Genomic DNA, 14,829 nt, shown 5'->3' with positions numbered 1-14,829 from the left:
TTCTTTTTCAATTCTGACATTTCTTATTTCCTTTTCGTTTCTTACAGAATTAGACAGAACTGACCATATGTTAAGTCACAGTGGTGACAGTTGGCACCATTCTCTTGTTCTAATCCTAAGGTTTACCCTCATGTATGATATTATTTAAATGAATAGCAGTTAACAAGTTAGGAAAATTTCCCTCAAAGTAATATCAGCAAAATGGCTAAACAAGCTGTCCCTCATCATACCTCCCTGACAACAATCTGGCATCCATCCACAGACAGAGGTGTCTTTATGGGAGCTGTGGGATCCAAAAACAGACACCGAAAGGGAGTCTTGCCCACCTGCGTATCAGGTAATAAGCATACAGAACTTGGTCTCGGTTGTGAACACTTCCATGTCCCATTAACCAGCCACAGTCTGGGAACCCCTGGAGAACACAATCTTAGACAACCATGCAGAGATAAGAGCCTTTGTGGAAGTACAGGTTTTCAGGAGAGAAATTCCAGCATACCATGAGAGTTAAAAAATGAGTTTGGATGCACTGGAGTGGGTAAGAGGAATAGTATGACTTTACCCATATCACGCTTTACCCAAGGCAGCACTGCTGGCACAGCACAGCTCAGTGCCAAATGAGGCCTTACCTGTGTTATCTCCCATAGAGAGAAGTAAGAACATGGGAGTGAGTGTCTGACCTTCCCAGTTGTGTGGGATGTCCCAAAGAAGACTACTTCTCTCTTATGCAAAGGTCTAGGTTGTGATCTTCATGATTGGGAGGTTGGAAGAATCTGAGAGAGCCACAGACAAGAGTCTTAGAAGCATGAAAGTGGTGTGGATTTTAGTAACTCTGTTGTGGACTCTATCAAGAAACCTACTCATGAGGCACTAGGGATGCCTCACCTGTGGATCCCCCAAATAACATATGGACACCCTTAGTGCCCCATGTGTCTCACCCACATACACACCCTCTTCGTGACTGGCCCTCTGTCACACTCCTGACAGTGATGGGTCACAACACAAGTCTTAATAAACTTAAGAAAGTTGAAATCATACCAAATTATCTTTTCTGATTGTACAATGGTATGAAACTAGAATTCAAACAGGAGGAAAATTGGGAAAATGCACAAGTAGTGAAACTGAAACAATACATTCTTGAAAAACCAATGAGTCATAGAAAATGTGAAAAAGGAAATAAAAAATATATCAAAACAAATGAAAATGGTAATACAACACATAAAATATGGGATGTAACAAGAGCGGTTCTGTGAGGGGAGTTAATAGAAATAAATGACTATATTAAGAAAAAAGAAAGATCTCAAACAATCTAACTTTACATACCAAAACACTAGAAAAAGAAGAATAAATTAAGCTCAAAGGTGGCAGAAGGAAAATAGCAAAGATCAGAGCATGCAAGCATGCAAGCATGCTTTAACATGTGCTATGCACATCCATAGCATGAAAGACAAAAATCATGTGATCCTCTCAATAGATGCAGAAAAAGAATTTGACAAAATTCACCATCCTTTCGTGATAAAAGTTCTCAACAGATGTTGAGAGCAGAAAGAGAGGAAGTAAAGAACAACAAATAATCTAAAATGTCAACAGAGTATGAGCTATTTTTAAAAGATAAACAAAATTAACAAACCTTTAGCTATACTAACAAAAAAAGAGAAACTCAAATAAATAACATCAACGATGAAAGAGGAGACATTACAAATGAAATACAAAATGATACTGAAATACAAATGATTATGATATTTTGAACAAGTATAAGCAAATAAGTTGGATAGCCTAGAAGAAATGGACAAATTCTAGAAACATGAAACCTAGCCAGACTGAATCATGAAAAAAAAAATAGAAAATCAGAACAGACTACTAAGGAAATTGTATCAATAATCAAAAACTTCCCAACAAAGAAAAATCCAAGACCAGTTGTTTTCCCTGATTAATTCTATCACATATTTAAAGAAGTAACACAAATTCTTCTAAAATTCTTCCAAAATATCAAATAGAAGGGCACAATTCCAAACTAAATTTATGGGGTAAGCATTAGCCTGATACCAAAAACAGACAAGGACACTCTAGAAAACTATAGGCCAATATCCTGATAAATAAAAATGTAAAAAATCCTCAAAAACATACTATCAAACCATTTAATTCAAATGCATATTAAAAGACTCATACACCATGATCAAGTAAGATTCATCCTTGAGATGCAAGCATGCTTTAACATGTGATATGCACATCCATAACATGAAAGACAAAAATCATGTGATCCTGTCAATAGATGCAGAAAAAGAATTTGACAAAATTCACCATCCTTTCTTGATAAAAGTTCTTAACAGATGTGGTATAGAAGCACTGTACTCCAACATAATAAAGGCAATATATGACAAGTCCACAACTAACATTACAGGCATTGGCTACAAGTTCAAAGCTTTTATTCTAAGATCAAAAACAAGGTAAGAGTGCCCTCTCTTACCACCCCTACTCAGCATAAGAACTGGAAGACCTATAGAGAGTAACCAGACAAGAAAAAGAAAAAAATAATCTTACAAATTAAAAAGGAGAAAGTAAAATTATCTTTGTTTGCAGCTGCCATGTTCCTAGGTAAGAAAATCCTAAAAAGAATTTTAAAAAAAAAAGTAAACCTTAGATACTGCATCAAAAAACTGTTAGAACTAATCAATAAATCCAGTAAACTAGTAGGACACAATATCAACATACACAAATTGTTGCATTTCTACACAGTAACAATAAACAATATGAAAAAGAAAAAAAAATCCCATTCACAATATCATCAACAGCAACAAAACAGAAATAAATTTAATCAAGTAGGTGAAAGAACTGTATACTTAAAACTGGGTAACTTTGATGAAAGAAATTGAAGAGGATACAAACAGATATCCAATGTGCATAGAGCAGAAAAATTAATATTATGAAGATGTCTGTACTACCCAAAGCCATCTACAGATTCAGTGTAATCTCTGTTAAAATTCCAATGGCATTCTTTTCCAAAATAGAAAAAAGTCCTGTAATTCATATGGAATTGTCAAAGCAATTCTGAAGAACAGCTGGACTCATCACACTTCATAATTGTAAACTATACTATAAAGCTATAGTGAAAACAGTACAGTACTGGCATAGACCAGACACATAGACCAATGGAACAAAATCAAGAGACCAGGAATAAACCCTCACATATACAGCCAATAAGTCATTCACAAGAAACCCAAGAAGAAAGAATTATCTCTAAAATAAACAACATTGGAGAAAATGGGCAGTCATATGCAAAAGAATAAAATTGGGCCTCAAAAAAAAAAATAACTCAAAATGGATTAAAAACAAACATAAGAACAAACTCCTGGAACGTTTAAAAAAAAGTCCTTTACATCAATCTTGGCAATGATTTCTTGGGTGTGCAGAACATAAGCAACAAAAGCAAAAATTAAGATGCCTCAAACTAAGATGTTTCTGCACTTCAAAAGACATAATCAACAAAGTGAAAATGCAACCTACAGAATGGGAGAAGATATTTGCAAACCATATATTTGATAAGAGGCTAATACTCAAAAGATATAAAGAGCTCACGCAACTCAATAGCAAACAAACAAAAAACACAATGCATAGGGTTATGGACATTGGGGAGGGTATGTGCTTTGGTGAGTGCTGTGAAGTGTGTAAACCTGGCGATTCACAGACCTGTACCCCTGGGGATAAAAATATATTATATGCTTCTAAAAAATTAAAAATTAAAAAAAAACAATGCAATTAAAAAATTGGGCAGAGGAACCAACATTTCTTTTTCCAAAGAATACAAATGGGCAACAGGTACAGGGAAAAATGTTCGGCATGAGTAACCTTCAAGGAAATGCACATCAAAGCCACAATGAGATATTACTTCACACCTTGTTAGACTGGTTATCAAAACAATAATAGATAATAAGTGTTGGCAAGGATGTGTAGAAAAGGTAACCCTCGTGCATCATTTACCAATAAAACTGGTGTAGCCACTATGGAAAACAGTATGGAGGTTCCTCAAATATTAAAAATAGAACTACCATATGATCCAGCAGCTCAACTTCTGGACATATATCCAAAGGAAATGAAATCAGTTATTTTGAAAAGCTATCTGCATTCGCATGTTCTATTCAAATAGCCAAGATTCAGTAACAACCTAAGTGTCTGTCTATGAAAGAATGGATGAATACAATGTCGTATATCTATACAATGGAATATTATAAAGCCACGAGAAATAAGAACATCCTGGTATTTGTATCATCTTGGATGGATCTTGCGGGCACTATGCTAAGTGAAATAAGTCAGAGAAAGACAAATAGTACGATCTCACTTATATCTGGAATCTAAAAAAGCCAAAATCATAAGAAAAGATAGCAGAATGGTTTCCAGGGTAGTAAGATGGGAAAAATGGGGAGATATTGTTCAAAGGCTACAAACTTGCTATAATAGGATAAATAAGTTCTGGGGACCTAATGTAAAGCTGGTGATTGTAGTTGACAATAATGTGCTATATACGGGGCACCTAGGCGTCTCAGTCGGTTAAGCAGCTGCCTTCGGCTCAGGTCATGATTCCAGGGTTCTGGAAAGCCCCCATCAGGTTCCCTACTCAGCAGACAGCCTGCTCCTCTCTCTTCCTCTGTCTTCTGCTCTGCTTACTCATGCTCTCTATCTCTCTATCAAATAAATTTTTAAAAATTTAAAAATAATAATAATGTACTATATATTTGTATGTGGCTAAGAGAGTAAATCTGAAATGGTAGGGCACCTGGGTGGCTCAGTGGGTTGAACCTCTGCCTTCGGCTCAGGTCATGGTCTTGGGGCCCTAGGATTCAGCCCTGCTTTGGGCTCTCTGCTCAGAGGGAGCCTGTTTCCCCTGCTCTTTCTGCCTACTTGTGATCTCTTTCTCTGTCAAATAAATAAATAAAATCTTTAAAAAAAAAAACCCTGAAATGGTAATGAGGTAATAGAGATAGTAACTAACCCTACCGTAGTAATTATTTTGTAATATATGTATACCAAATCATTATACTGTACACTATATACCTTAAACTTATACAGTATTATATATCAACTATATCTCAGTAAGCTAAGAAAAAAAGAAAGTTTTCCTCTATTTCTATTCTGCCAGGATTTACTTTTAAACCTTATCTAATTATTAAATGTTATAAAAATTTCCTACAATCATGAGGGATAACATTTAATATACTGGGACTATTATGTTAAAAATGCTGAAAAATGTGGAGTTCAGTTAATTAATAGTATATTTTTTGCATTATGCGTAAAACTTTTAGGATTTATTTGCCACATTGGCAATGTTTCAACATCTCAATAACATGAAATTATGCATTAAAGATTAATTGATTTTATTGTTCATTTTAATTTTGGTATAGCAATTCTATATTTGAGATTGTTCTTATTTCTTTTTTAATGGCCATCACCAGAGATTTGAACTCGTTTTAATTTTTTTTACACATGTATCTGTATACAGTTATAAAGACTATTAGTACTCAAGTACAAACTTACATTAATAAATACTTTATTTTAAAATTTTTGTTCATATTTTTCTAATTGGAGAAATAAAAAAAATGACAAATTTTAAATTCATCTGAGTCACAACTCTGACCTTGTAAACTGTAGACACGACAACTACTATGAAGATGGAATAAATCATTTCAGTCCATACTGCTTTATAGTTATTTTGAAACTGCTTCATTTACCCTTCCACAACCCTCTTTGTTGGTTAGTTTGATACTTATAATTCAGTCATCCAAATTTACAATTTTAATATTCTTACATAAATTTAGAGAGTGCTTTTTTATTTCTTCTAGTTAAGTCAGTTTCATGGGAGTGCATGCCGGTGCCGTTGAACGGAGCCCCAGACTCAGAACAGCTTTGTGTTTGATTTAATGTTGTGTCTTCACTTTCTTTAACTCAGTAATTTCACCTTACAACTTGTATTTATAAGTGAAGTCCAATGGGAAAAGGCAGCATGTTCGTGAGGAGAAAAAGATTGTCGGATGGGCCCAATCCTATCACATGAGCCCTTCAAAAGCAGAGAATTTTCTCTGGCAGGGAGCAGTGTGGGGAGCGGGGAGGTGGGAACAGGGAAAGCTAGAGAGATTGGAAGCATGTGAAGGATTCTATTGGCTGTTTCCTCCTTTGAAAATGCAGGAAGCACATAAGAATGTAAGCCGTTACTAAGAGTGGAGAGTCATCAAGGAAACTTGAACCTCAAGCCAGTAGAGTTAAAGACCTGAATTCTTACAACATCCAAATTATCCTGAAGCTAATTATTCCCCAGAGGCTCCAGATAACAGACCACCTCAGCCAAGACCTTTAGGCTTTGCGAGATTAGGAGCAGAGAACCCAATAAAGCCTGCCCTGATTTCTGACCTACAGAGCCTTGAAATAATGAACAGGGGCTGTGGTACCTTTGTGGTAATAAAAAACGAATATGTAAACATCAATTAAAATAATAAAATAATACCCAAATCATCTTCTATATCTTATGTTTAATCTGTTATGTGGAAACTTTTTACTTAAATGACCATGCAGGTTTCTGTACTTACAAGGACTCCATCTTTTTTATTTCTATTAACATTTTTCATTGCTTGTCTTAATTTTACAAGGAGATTACAGTTTGCTTGTCACTGGGAACTGAAAGAGATTAAAACTTTGAGGAGCACCTGGGTGGCTCAGTCAGTTAAGCATCTGCTTTCTACTCAAGTCATGACCCCAGGGTCCTGGGATCAAGCCCCGCATATGGCTCAACGGCTTCTCCCTACCCTTCTGTTGCTCCCCCACCGCATGTACTCTCTTCCTCTCTTTCTCTCAAATAAATAAAATAAAATATTTTAAAAATTTAAAAATAAAACTTTGAGAGTTAATTTTCAGACATTTTAGCCAGAAATACATATATACCTCCATGTATCTTATTTTTACTTATAATTAAATTATGTATTTTATTAAATTTGAAGGGAAAAAGGAATCTACAACAGATGCAAGGTTTTCCTTTTATCTTGATTGTTTAAGCCTGAAGTTACGCTGAGGAAATGCCAAGCATCTAAAACGAATTTGGATATAACCTGCTTTAGCTAGCCTGCTGTACATGCTGTAGGATATGCCTGAGTGAGTGTCAAAGTTTGTCTTTTCATTGGTTGACAATGCAAATTCACCTATGGATTTTCAGTTTGACCCTCACCTCCACCAGCATTGAGTACAGCACACCTGGTTCTCACCCCCATTCCATGCACTAATGATTTTGAGAATATTAGTGTCATCCTAGAGGTCTATTTCTCTGTAAGGAACTGTGACATCTACAGGTTAACTAGGTTGCTCTTCTCGTTCTTAGATGACCTTTTTAGAATTGATGATGTTAATGTCTCTTCCTTCCTATACTAGTGACCTTAGCCTGCTGAAACATGGACTGTGCATTATAGCCTCTTGTCCTGAAATAGTCTGTCAATAGTTCAATGTTCTGACATAGTCAAGCTTCAGGAAACGTCTCTTCAAAATCAAGAAGCATAAAGTGTTTTCCAAAGGATCCTGTGACTTCCAAAAATATACCTGTACCTGTATACCTCTGTCTGTATATACCTATGTCTTTTTATTAATGATTTAAGAAAATAAAAATAAAAACAATCATGACTTAGTGTGTTAAATATTTTTTCTGAATTAAAGTACAGATTGAAATTAAATTTGCCAGAAGCCTGCATCTTATTGATATTTCAAAATGTCATTTAATATTGGTGGAAAGTAACAAAGATTTCTTTCAGCAAAAAAGTTACTTTGAATAAAACTGACTTTCTAAACAACAACACAAATACTCATATCAGATTATTTGGGAGGAGGAAGGAAAGTGGAGAGGATCAATAAATATTTTGAACATCTATCCTGAGTTTTCTTAGAAAGTCTGTATTTCTACCACATTGTCCCCATAAATGTCTGAGTTACCGAAATTCCAACATAATTCTTTCCCAAAAATATATCTCCAAAATGATTTATGGTCTTCTGGTTCAAATCAAAATTGTTTCTAAGTTTTACATCTTAATTTCAGAATCAGACATTGCTTTGTTTAGAACTTATGGAAGACTATAAACCATGTAGATTTGGTTTTGGCAATGCATTTTTCTTCTCTTTTTCCTGAGTATAAGGTAAGAGAAAATATGTAAATATTTGGGTGAATACCAAGGTTGGAAGGGTTTCAGATACCAATGGTATCTTGGGAATTAGTCAATAAAACTTAAAAATAAAAACACAAATTAATATCACAAAAACTGTTTTTAAGTAATCTATGAATTTAATTTCTTCTCTTAAATATTAAACAATAAAAAACTGAGTCACCTATTGATAAAGTAGCAAGTGAAAATAACAAAATATACAAAACTTAAATTTTTGAAAATTATTTACTCCTTATGCATTTGTATCACCACTTTTCATTATTATGTACATTGTTTCATCTTCGGAACACAAATTGTGTTGCATTAGAGAATAAAAAATAAGTAAGAACTAATCCTATCTTCAAGAGGCTTAACTTTATTTGATGAAATCTGGCAATGAAAATGGAATGGCTAAGAATATGAGAAAGCTCCAAAGAAGTATCAAAGGAATGATTCTATGAAGACTTCTTGGAGAAAACATGAGAGTGATAATCTCTCTAGAAGAGACTATAGTTAGTTCCTGCGGAATACAGGTAAGTTATTGGTAAGCTACTTTTTGCAAGATGAAAGGAATCAAGAATTAAGATAGATACAGATGACTGTGTTCCTTCAAAGAGTTTACATATATGAACATGGCCAAATAAGATTATCCTGCTATGATTAAGAAAAAATAATTTCAATTTTTTAAAAAAAGAGATTATCATGAAGGCTTCATAACAGGAAGAAGTGGGAAGTTTACCTGGAAAGGCAGCTTAGGACCTGAAAATAGAAATCCTTGAGATGGAAAGTAATTTTGGATACCATCATATGAGTAATGAAGAAACAATGGCAATCATTATGGAGCTCACTGACAGGATGAAAGTATTTTTATGGTAGCATGAAAAACAGGATATACCTATATATCTATATATCTATATATGTGTATCTACCTCTATATATCTATATATACAGATATATGTATATATATCTCACAAAAATTATCTAGAATATAAACTACATGGAAGCAAATGTTTTGGTCTCTTAATCTACTACATCCCTTAAAGAGTATCTGGCATATAGTACAGTAGTTGCTTATAAACTCTTTGAGGAGAAGAATAGGATTTTTGTTAATGGGCATGTGATTCATGTGCTGATCCAGCAATGCAAATAATGCAAATAACTCATCCCTAAATGTGAACTCATTATTGCGCTGTGTTGGAATGTGAAACAGACTTCTGGGGTGTAGCATGAAGAGCTCTATGGACTCACTGTCAGCAACACAAGTGAAACTGTTACAAGCTATAAAAACATAATTCAGAGTTTCTAGAAATCACTATGAGAGCATATAGCAAATAAATATGTATTCAAGAAAGTCTAACAAAACTCAGTAGCAATAGCTAGCATCTGTGATATTTGAGTTACAACCCACCTACTCTCTCCCATCCCCATAGTTCAGGTTGATAGAAGTTCAAATCTCACTGGGTGTGATGAGAAATATAGCTTCCCTCAGCTTCCAGCCAAGGGTGACTTTATGTCACCACGAGGGGCATACCAACATGAGCATATGAAAGTATCAAAGAAAAAAAGGAAAAGAAAAAAATTTAAAGAATTAATGGCTAAAAACTTCCCTAATTTGATGAAAAAAACCAAAATGTTAATCCAGAAATCCAAGCTCAATGAACTTCAGCTAAGGCAGAGGGAAAAGTGTCCACATCCAGACACATCACATAAAAAGTTTTAAAGGAAAAGAGAATATCTTAAAATAAACAGTGATAATAACCTTTACATACAAAGAAACCAAAACAGATCAATAGTTGACTTCTCATCAGAAACAATGGGAGGCCATAGACTAAATGATCTTTCAAATATAAAGACATGAAAAATTTTTTTCCAGATAAAGAAAAACTGAGAAAATATGATGTTAGCAAAGTCACCGTATAAGAAATATTCAAGGATAGGGGCACCTGGGTGGCTCAGTGGGTTAAGCCTCTGCTTTCAGCTCAGGTCATGGTCAGGGTCCTGGGATTGAGCCCCACATAGGGCTCTCTGCTCAGCAGGGAGCCTGCTTCCTCCTCTCTCTCTGCCTGCCTCTCTGCCTACTTGTGATCTCTGTCTATCAAATAAATAAATAAAATATTAAAAAAAAGAAAGAAATATTCAAGGATATTCTTGAGGTTGAAAGCAAGTAAACCTACATGAAAACACAAAGAGCACCAGTAAACTATACATACCAGAAAAAATTCACAAGCTAAATATCTGATAAGGGTCTATATTGTGCAATCTCAAGAATCTAGAATACATAAAGAAGTATTAAAGCTCAATAATAAAAGCATAACCCAATTAAATAATGGGAAAATTATCTCAACACACAGTTCACCAAAGAAGATATGCAGGCGGCCAATAAGAACTTGAAAAGATGCTCAATATCACTAGCCATCAAGAGTATGTATATCAGAACATATAATAATGAGATACTACTCTACACCCACTAGGATGACTAAACTAGAAATAGAAAATAATAATAACTATTAGCAGAGATATAAAGAAATCAGAACCCTCATACGCTGCTGGTGGAAATGTAAAATGATATACACACTTGGAAAGTTTTCTGGGAGTTCTTTAAACAGTTAAACATAGGGGTGTCAGGGTGGCTCAGGGGGTTAAACCTCTGCCTTTGGCTCAGATCATGATCTCAGGGTCCTGGGATCGAGCTCCACACTGGGCTCTGTGCTCAGCAGGGAGCTCTCTGCTTCCCCCTCTCTATGCCTGACTCTCTGCCTACGTATGATCTCCCTCTCCATCAAATAGATAAATAAAATCTTTAAAAATCAATAAAAAATAAACAGTTAAGCATAGAGTTACTGTAAAGCCCAGCAATTTCATCTGCAGGTACATGCCCGAGAAAACATGAAAACATATATCCATACAAAAACTTGTACATGAATGTTCACAGCAGCATTATTTAAAAAGTGGAAACAATCCAAATGTCTACCAACTACTGAATGGATAAATAAAATGTAATATATTCACACCATTGAATATTATTTGACAATAAAGAAAACGAAATATGCCACAGATTCACTTTGCAAACAGTTCAGAATGCTAAGTAAAATAAGTTGGTTGCAAAGGACCATATATGGCATGGTTTCATTTATGTGAAATATCCAGAATAGGCAATCTACAGAAACAACAAAATTGAATAGTGGCTGCCTATGGTTTAGAGGGAGGGAGGATCTGAGGGGTGACAGCTATGGGATGTGAGGTTTCTTTTTGCCATAATGAAAATGTTTTAAAATTTATTATGGTTGAGGATGTACAACTTCGCAACAAGCCACTGAAGTGTGAGCTGAAATGTGTGAATTGCATGGCATATGAGTCACTTTCAATACAGCTGTTAACAAACTTTAAAAAGAGAAAGTGAATCCAGATTTATTCACTTAAATTTGTAATGATGAGGGATTCAACATTAGAGACAACGTGGGGTCACTGAATCAAAGCTGGAAGAGAATCAATGGAAACCAACTGATTCTCATAGAAATTCTTACTAGGGCTTTGCCTCCTCTTGTGCATTTATAAAGCCGAGTAATCAAAATGGATGGGAAGCTAAAAATATTTTGAATAACAAACCATGAAATAAAACTAAAATAAAATCATTAAGGTTTAAAAAGACAGAGTAAAACTAAAATAACAATATGAATTAAAGGTGAAATTGTAAAAATTATAAGAAACCAGTATAAAATAGACATAACTAAGAATATCACCTAGATGAGATATAACATAGGTAAAATAACATTATAACAGATGAGACAGAGGTACATTTGAAGAGTCTGAATAAAAGAAGTAAAAGATAAACATGATAAAATCAGTTAAACCATCTTATAGATAATAATATAAGTAAAAGGCAACAGAAAAAATACTTTGATATTTAAAAAATATGTTAAGTATGACTGCTTTACAAAGTCCAGTACATAATAGATAGTAATAGACCCAGACAGCCTAACTAGTCAATAATAAAGATACAAAGCAGATGGTTTCCCTAAACACTGAGTCCCTGGGCACATAGTCTCAAGACTGATAGAGAAATCACCAATTTCTTGCCTTCTTACCATTTGTTTAGTGGCTATATTTTATACCCTGTAGAACAAAAATGGAACATGTGATACTTATTCCCATACTGACGACACTTTAAACTCCTTCCCATCAGAAACTAGCAAGTGTGTATTCCCAGACACATTCTGACAAATGGAACAACTAGAAATTGATCTCAGACATCAGGACATCAGTGCTCTGATTCTGATTGTCTTATTGTGCATTATGACCTTATATATGATCCTTAACTTCAAAGGGTCCTATTTCCTCATCTCTAACATACACTGATCAGACTAGATCACAAGATTTATACCTTTTTTCTAGATATAGTCCTTTATTCAAATGAAGTTTTAGTGGAAACTCATCAATAACTTAGATAAAAGAACTATCAATGAAAACATGATTTAAGCATTAAGATAATTTACACCCATCAGATGGGCAATGATATGTGTGAGGAGAAAGGTTTTTACGTGCATTAATAGTGGCAATATATGTTGGTACAATCATTCTAGAGGGTGAGCTATCAATATGTACAAAAGATTTTATTATTTTTTAAGATTTTATTTTTAAGTAATCTCTACACCCAATGTGGGGCTCAAACTCACAACCCTGAGATCAAAAGCAGCATGTTCTACTGACTGAGGCAGTCAGGCACCCTTGTATCAAAGATTCTGTTTAACCCATAAAATAAACTCTTAGGGAGTTTCATTAAGGAAATATTAGTTCACAAAAATATTCATTGGAGCATTGCTTTTAAAAATAAATTAATGGAAAAAGGACATATGTCCAAAAAAGAGAGAATGATTAACTCCAGCTTACTAGGAAATTATAAAAATGATTATGTAGATATTTCTCCTAAGTTTTCAATATAAAAGAACAGCTCTGTTATTTTCTAAAGCTAAAAACTACCATGGAGAACACTTTTCATAGTGTTAACTAATATAATTTAAAAATAGAATGTCAATAAATTGTGCTGGAAAAATTGGACAGCTATTTGTAGAAGAATGAAACTCGACCATTCTCTTATACCATACACAAAGATAAACTCAAAATGGATAAAAGACCTCAATGTGAGGCAGGAATCCATCAGAATCATAGAGGAGAACATAGGCAGTAACCTCTTTGGTATCAGCCACAGCAACTTCTTTCAAGATACGTCTCCAAAGGCAAAGGAAACAAAAGCAAAAATGAATTTTGGGGACTTCATCAAGATCAAAAGCTTCTGCACAGCAAAGATAACAGTTAACAAATCAAAGAGGCAACCCAGGGAATGGGAGAAGATATCTGCAAATGACAGTACAGACAAAAGGCTGATATCCAGGATCTATAAAGAACTCCTCAAACTCAACACACAAAAACAGATAATCATGTCAAAAAATGGGCAAAAGACATGAACAGACACTTCTCCAATGAAGACATACATATGGCTATCAGACACATGAAAAAATGTTCATCACCACTAGTCATCAGGGAGATTCAAATCAAAACCACATTGAGATATCACCTTACACCAGTTAGAATGGCCAAAATTAACAAGACAGTAAACAACATGTGTTGGAGAGGATGTGGAGAAAATGGAACCCTATTACACTGTTGGTGGGAATGTAAGTTGGTGCAGCCACTTTGGAAAACAGTGTGGAGATTCCTTAAGAAATTAAAAATAGAGGGGTGCTTGGGTGGCTCAGTGGGTTAAAGCCTCTGCCTTCAGCTCAGGTCATGATCCCAGGGTGCTGGGAACAAGCCCCGCACTGGGCTCTCTGCTCAGCAGGGAGCCTGCTTCCTCCTCTCTCTCTACCTGCCTCTCTGCCTACTTGTGATCTCTCTCTCTCTCTCTCTCTCTGTCAAATAAATAAATAAATAAAAATTTAAAAAAAAAGGAAATTAAAAATAGAGCTTCCCTATGGCCCTGCAATTGCACTATTGGATATTTATCTCAAAGATACAGAAGTAGTGAAAAGAAGGGCCATCTCTACCCCAATGTTCATAGCAGCAATGGCCACAGTCGCCAAACTGTGTAAAGAACCAAGATGCCCTTCAATGGACGAATGGATAAGGAACATGTGGTCCATATACACTAGGGAGTATTATGCCTCTATCAGAAAGGATGAATATCCAACTTTTGTAGCAACATGGACAGAACTGGAAGAGATTATGCTGAGTGAATTAAGTCAAGCAGAGAGTCAATTATCATATGGTTTCACTTATTTGTGGAGCATAAGGAATAACATGGAGGACATGGGGAGATGGAGAGGAGAAGGGAGTTGAGGGAAATGGGAGGGGGAGATGAACCATGAGAGATTATGGACTCTGAAAATCAATCTGAGGCTTTTGAAAGGGCAGGGGGTGGGAAGTTGGGTGAGCCTGGTGGTGGGTATTATAGAGGGCACGTATTGCATGGAGCACTGGGTGTGATGCATAAACAATGAATTCTGGTATACTGAAAAGAAATTTAAAAAATAAAAAAATTTTAAATATTAAGTAAATAAACATTGTTTAACCCAGAAATTCCACCTGTTAATATATCCCAAATAAATGCTTAAGCAATTCTGTAAAGGAAAAAAGAAGAAGAAGAAGAAGAAGAAGAAGAAGAAGAAGAAGA

Source organism: Mustela nigripes, chromosome 7 (assembly GCF_022355385.1).
Source record: "Mustela nigripes isolate SB6536 chromosome 7, MUSNIG.SB6536, whole genome shotgun sequence".
Lineage (NCBI taxonomy): Eukaryota > Metazoa > Chordata > Mammalia > Carnivora > Mustelidae > Mustela > Mustela nigripes.
Note: the sequence above shows the minus strand (reverse complement) of the source record.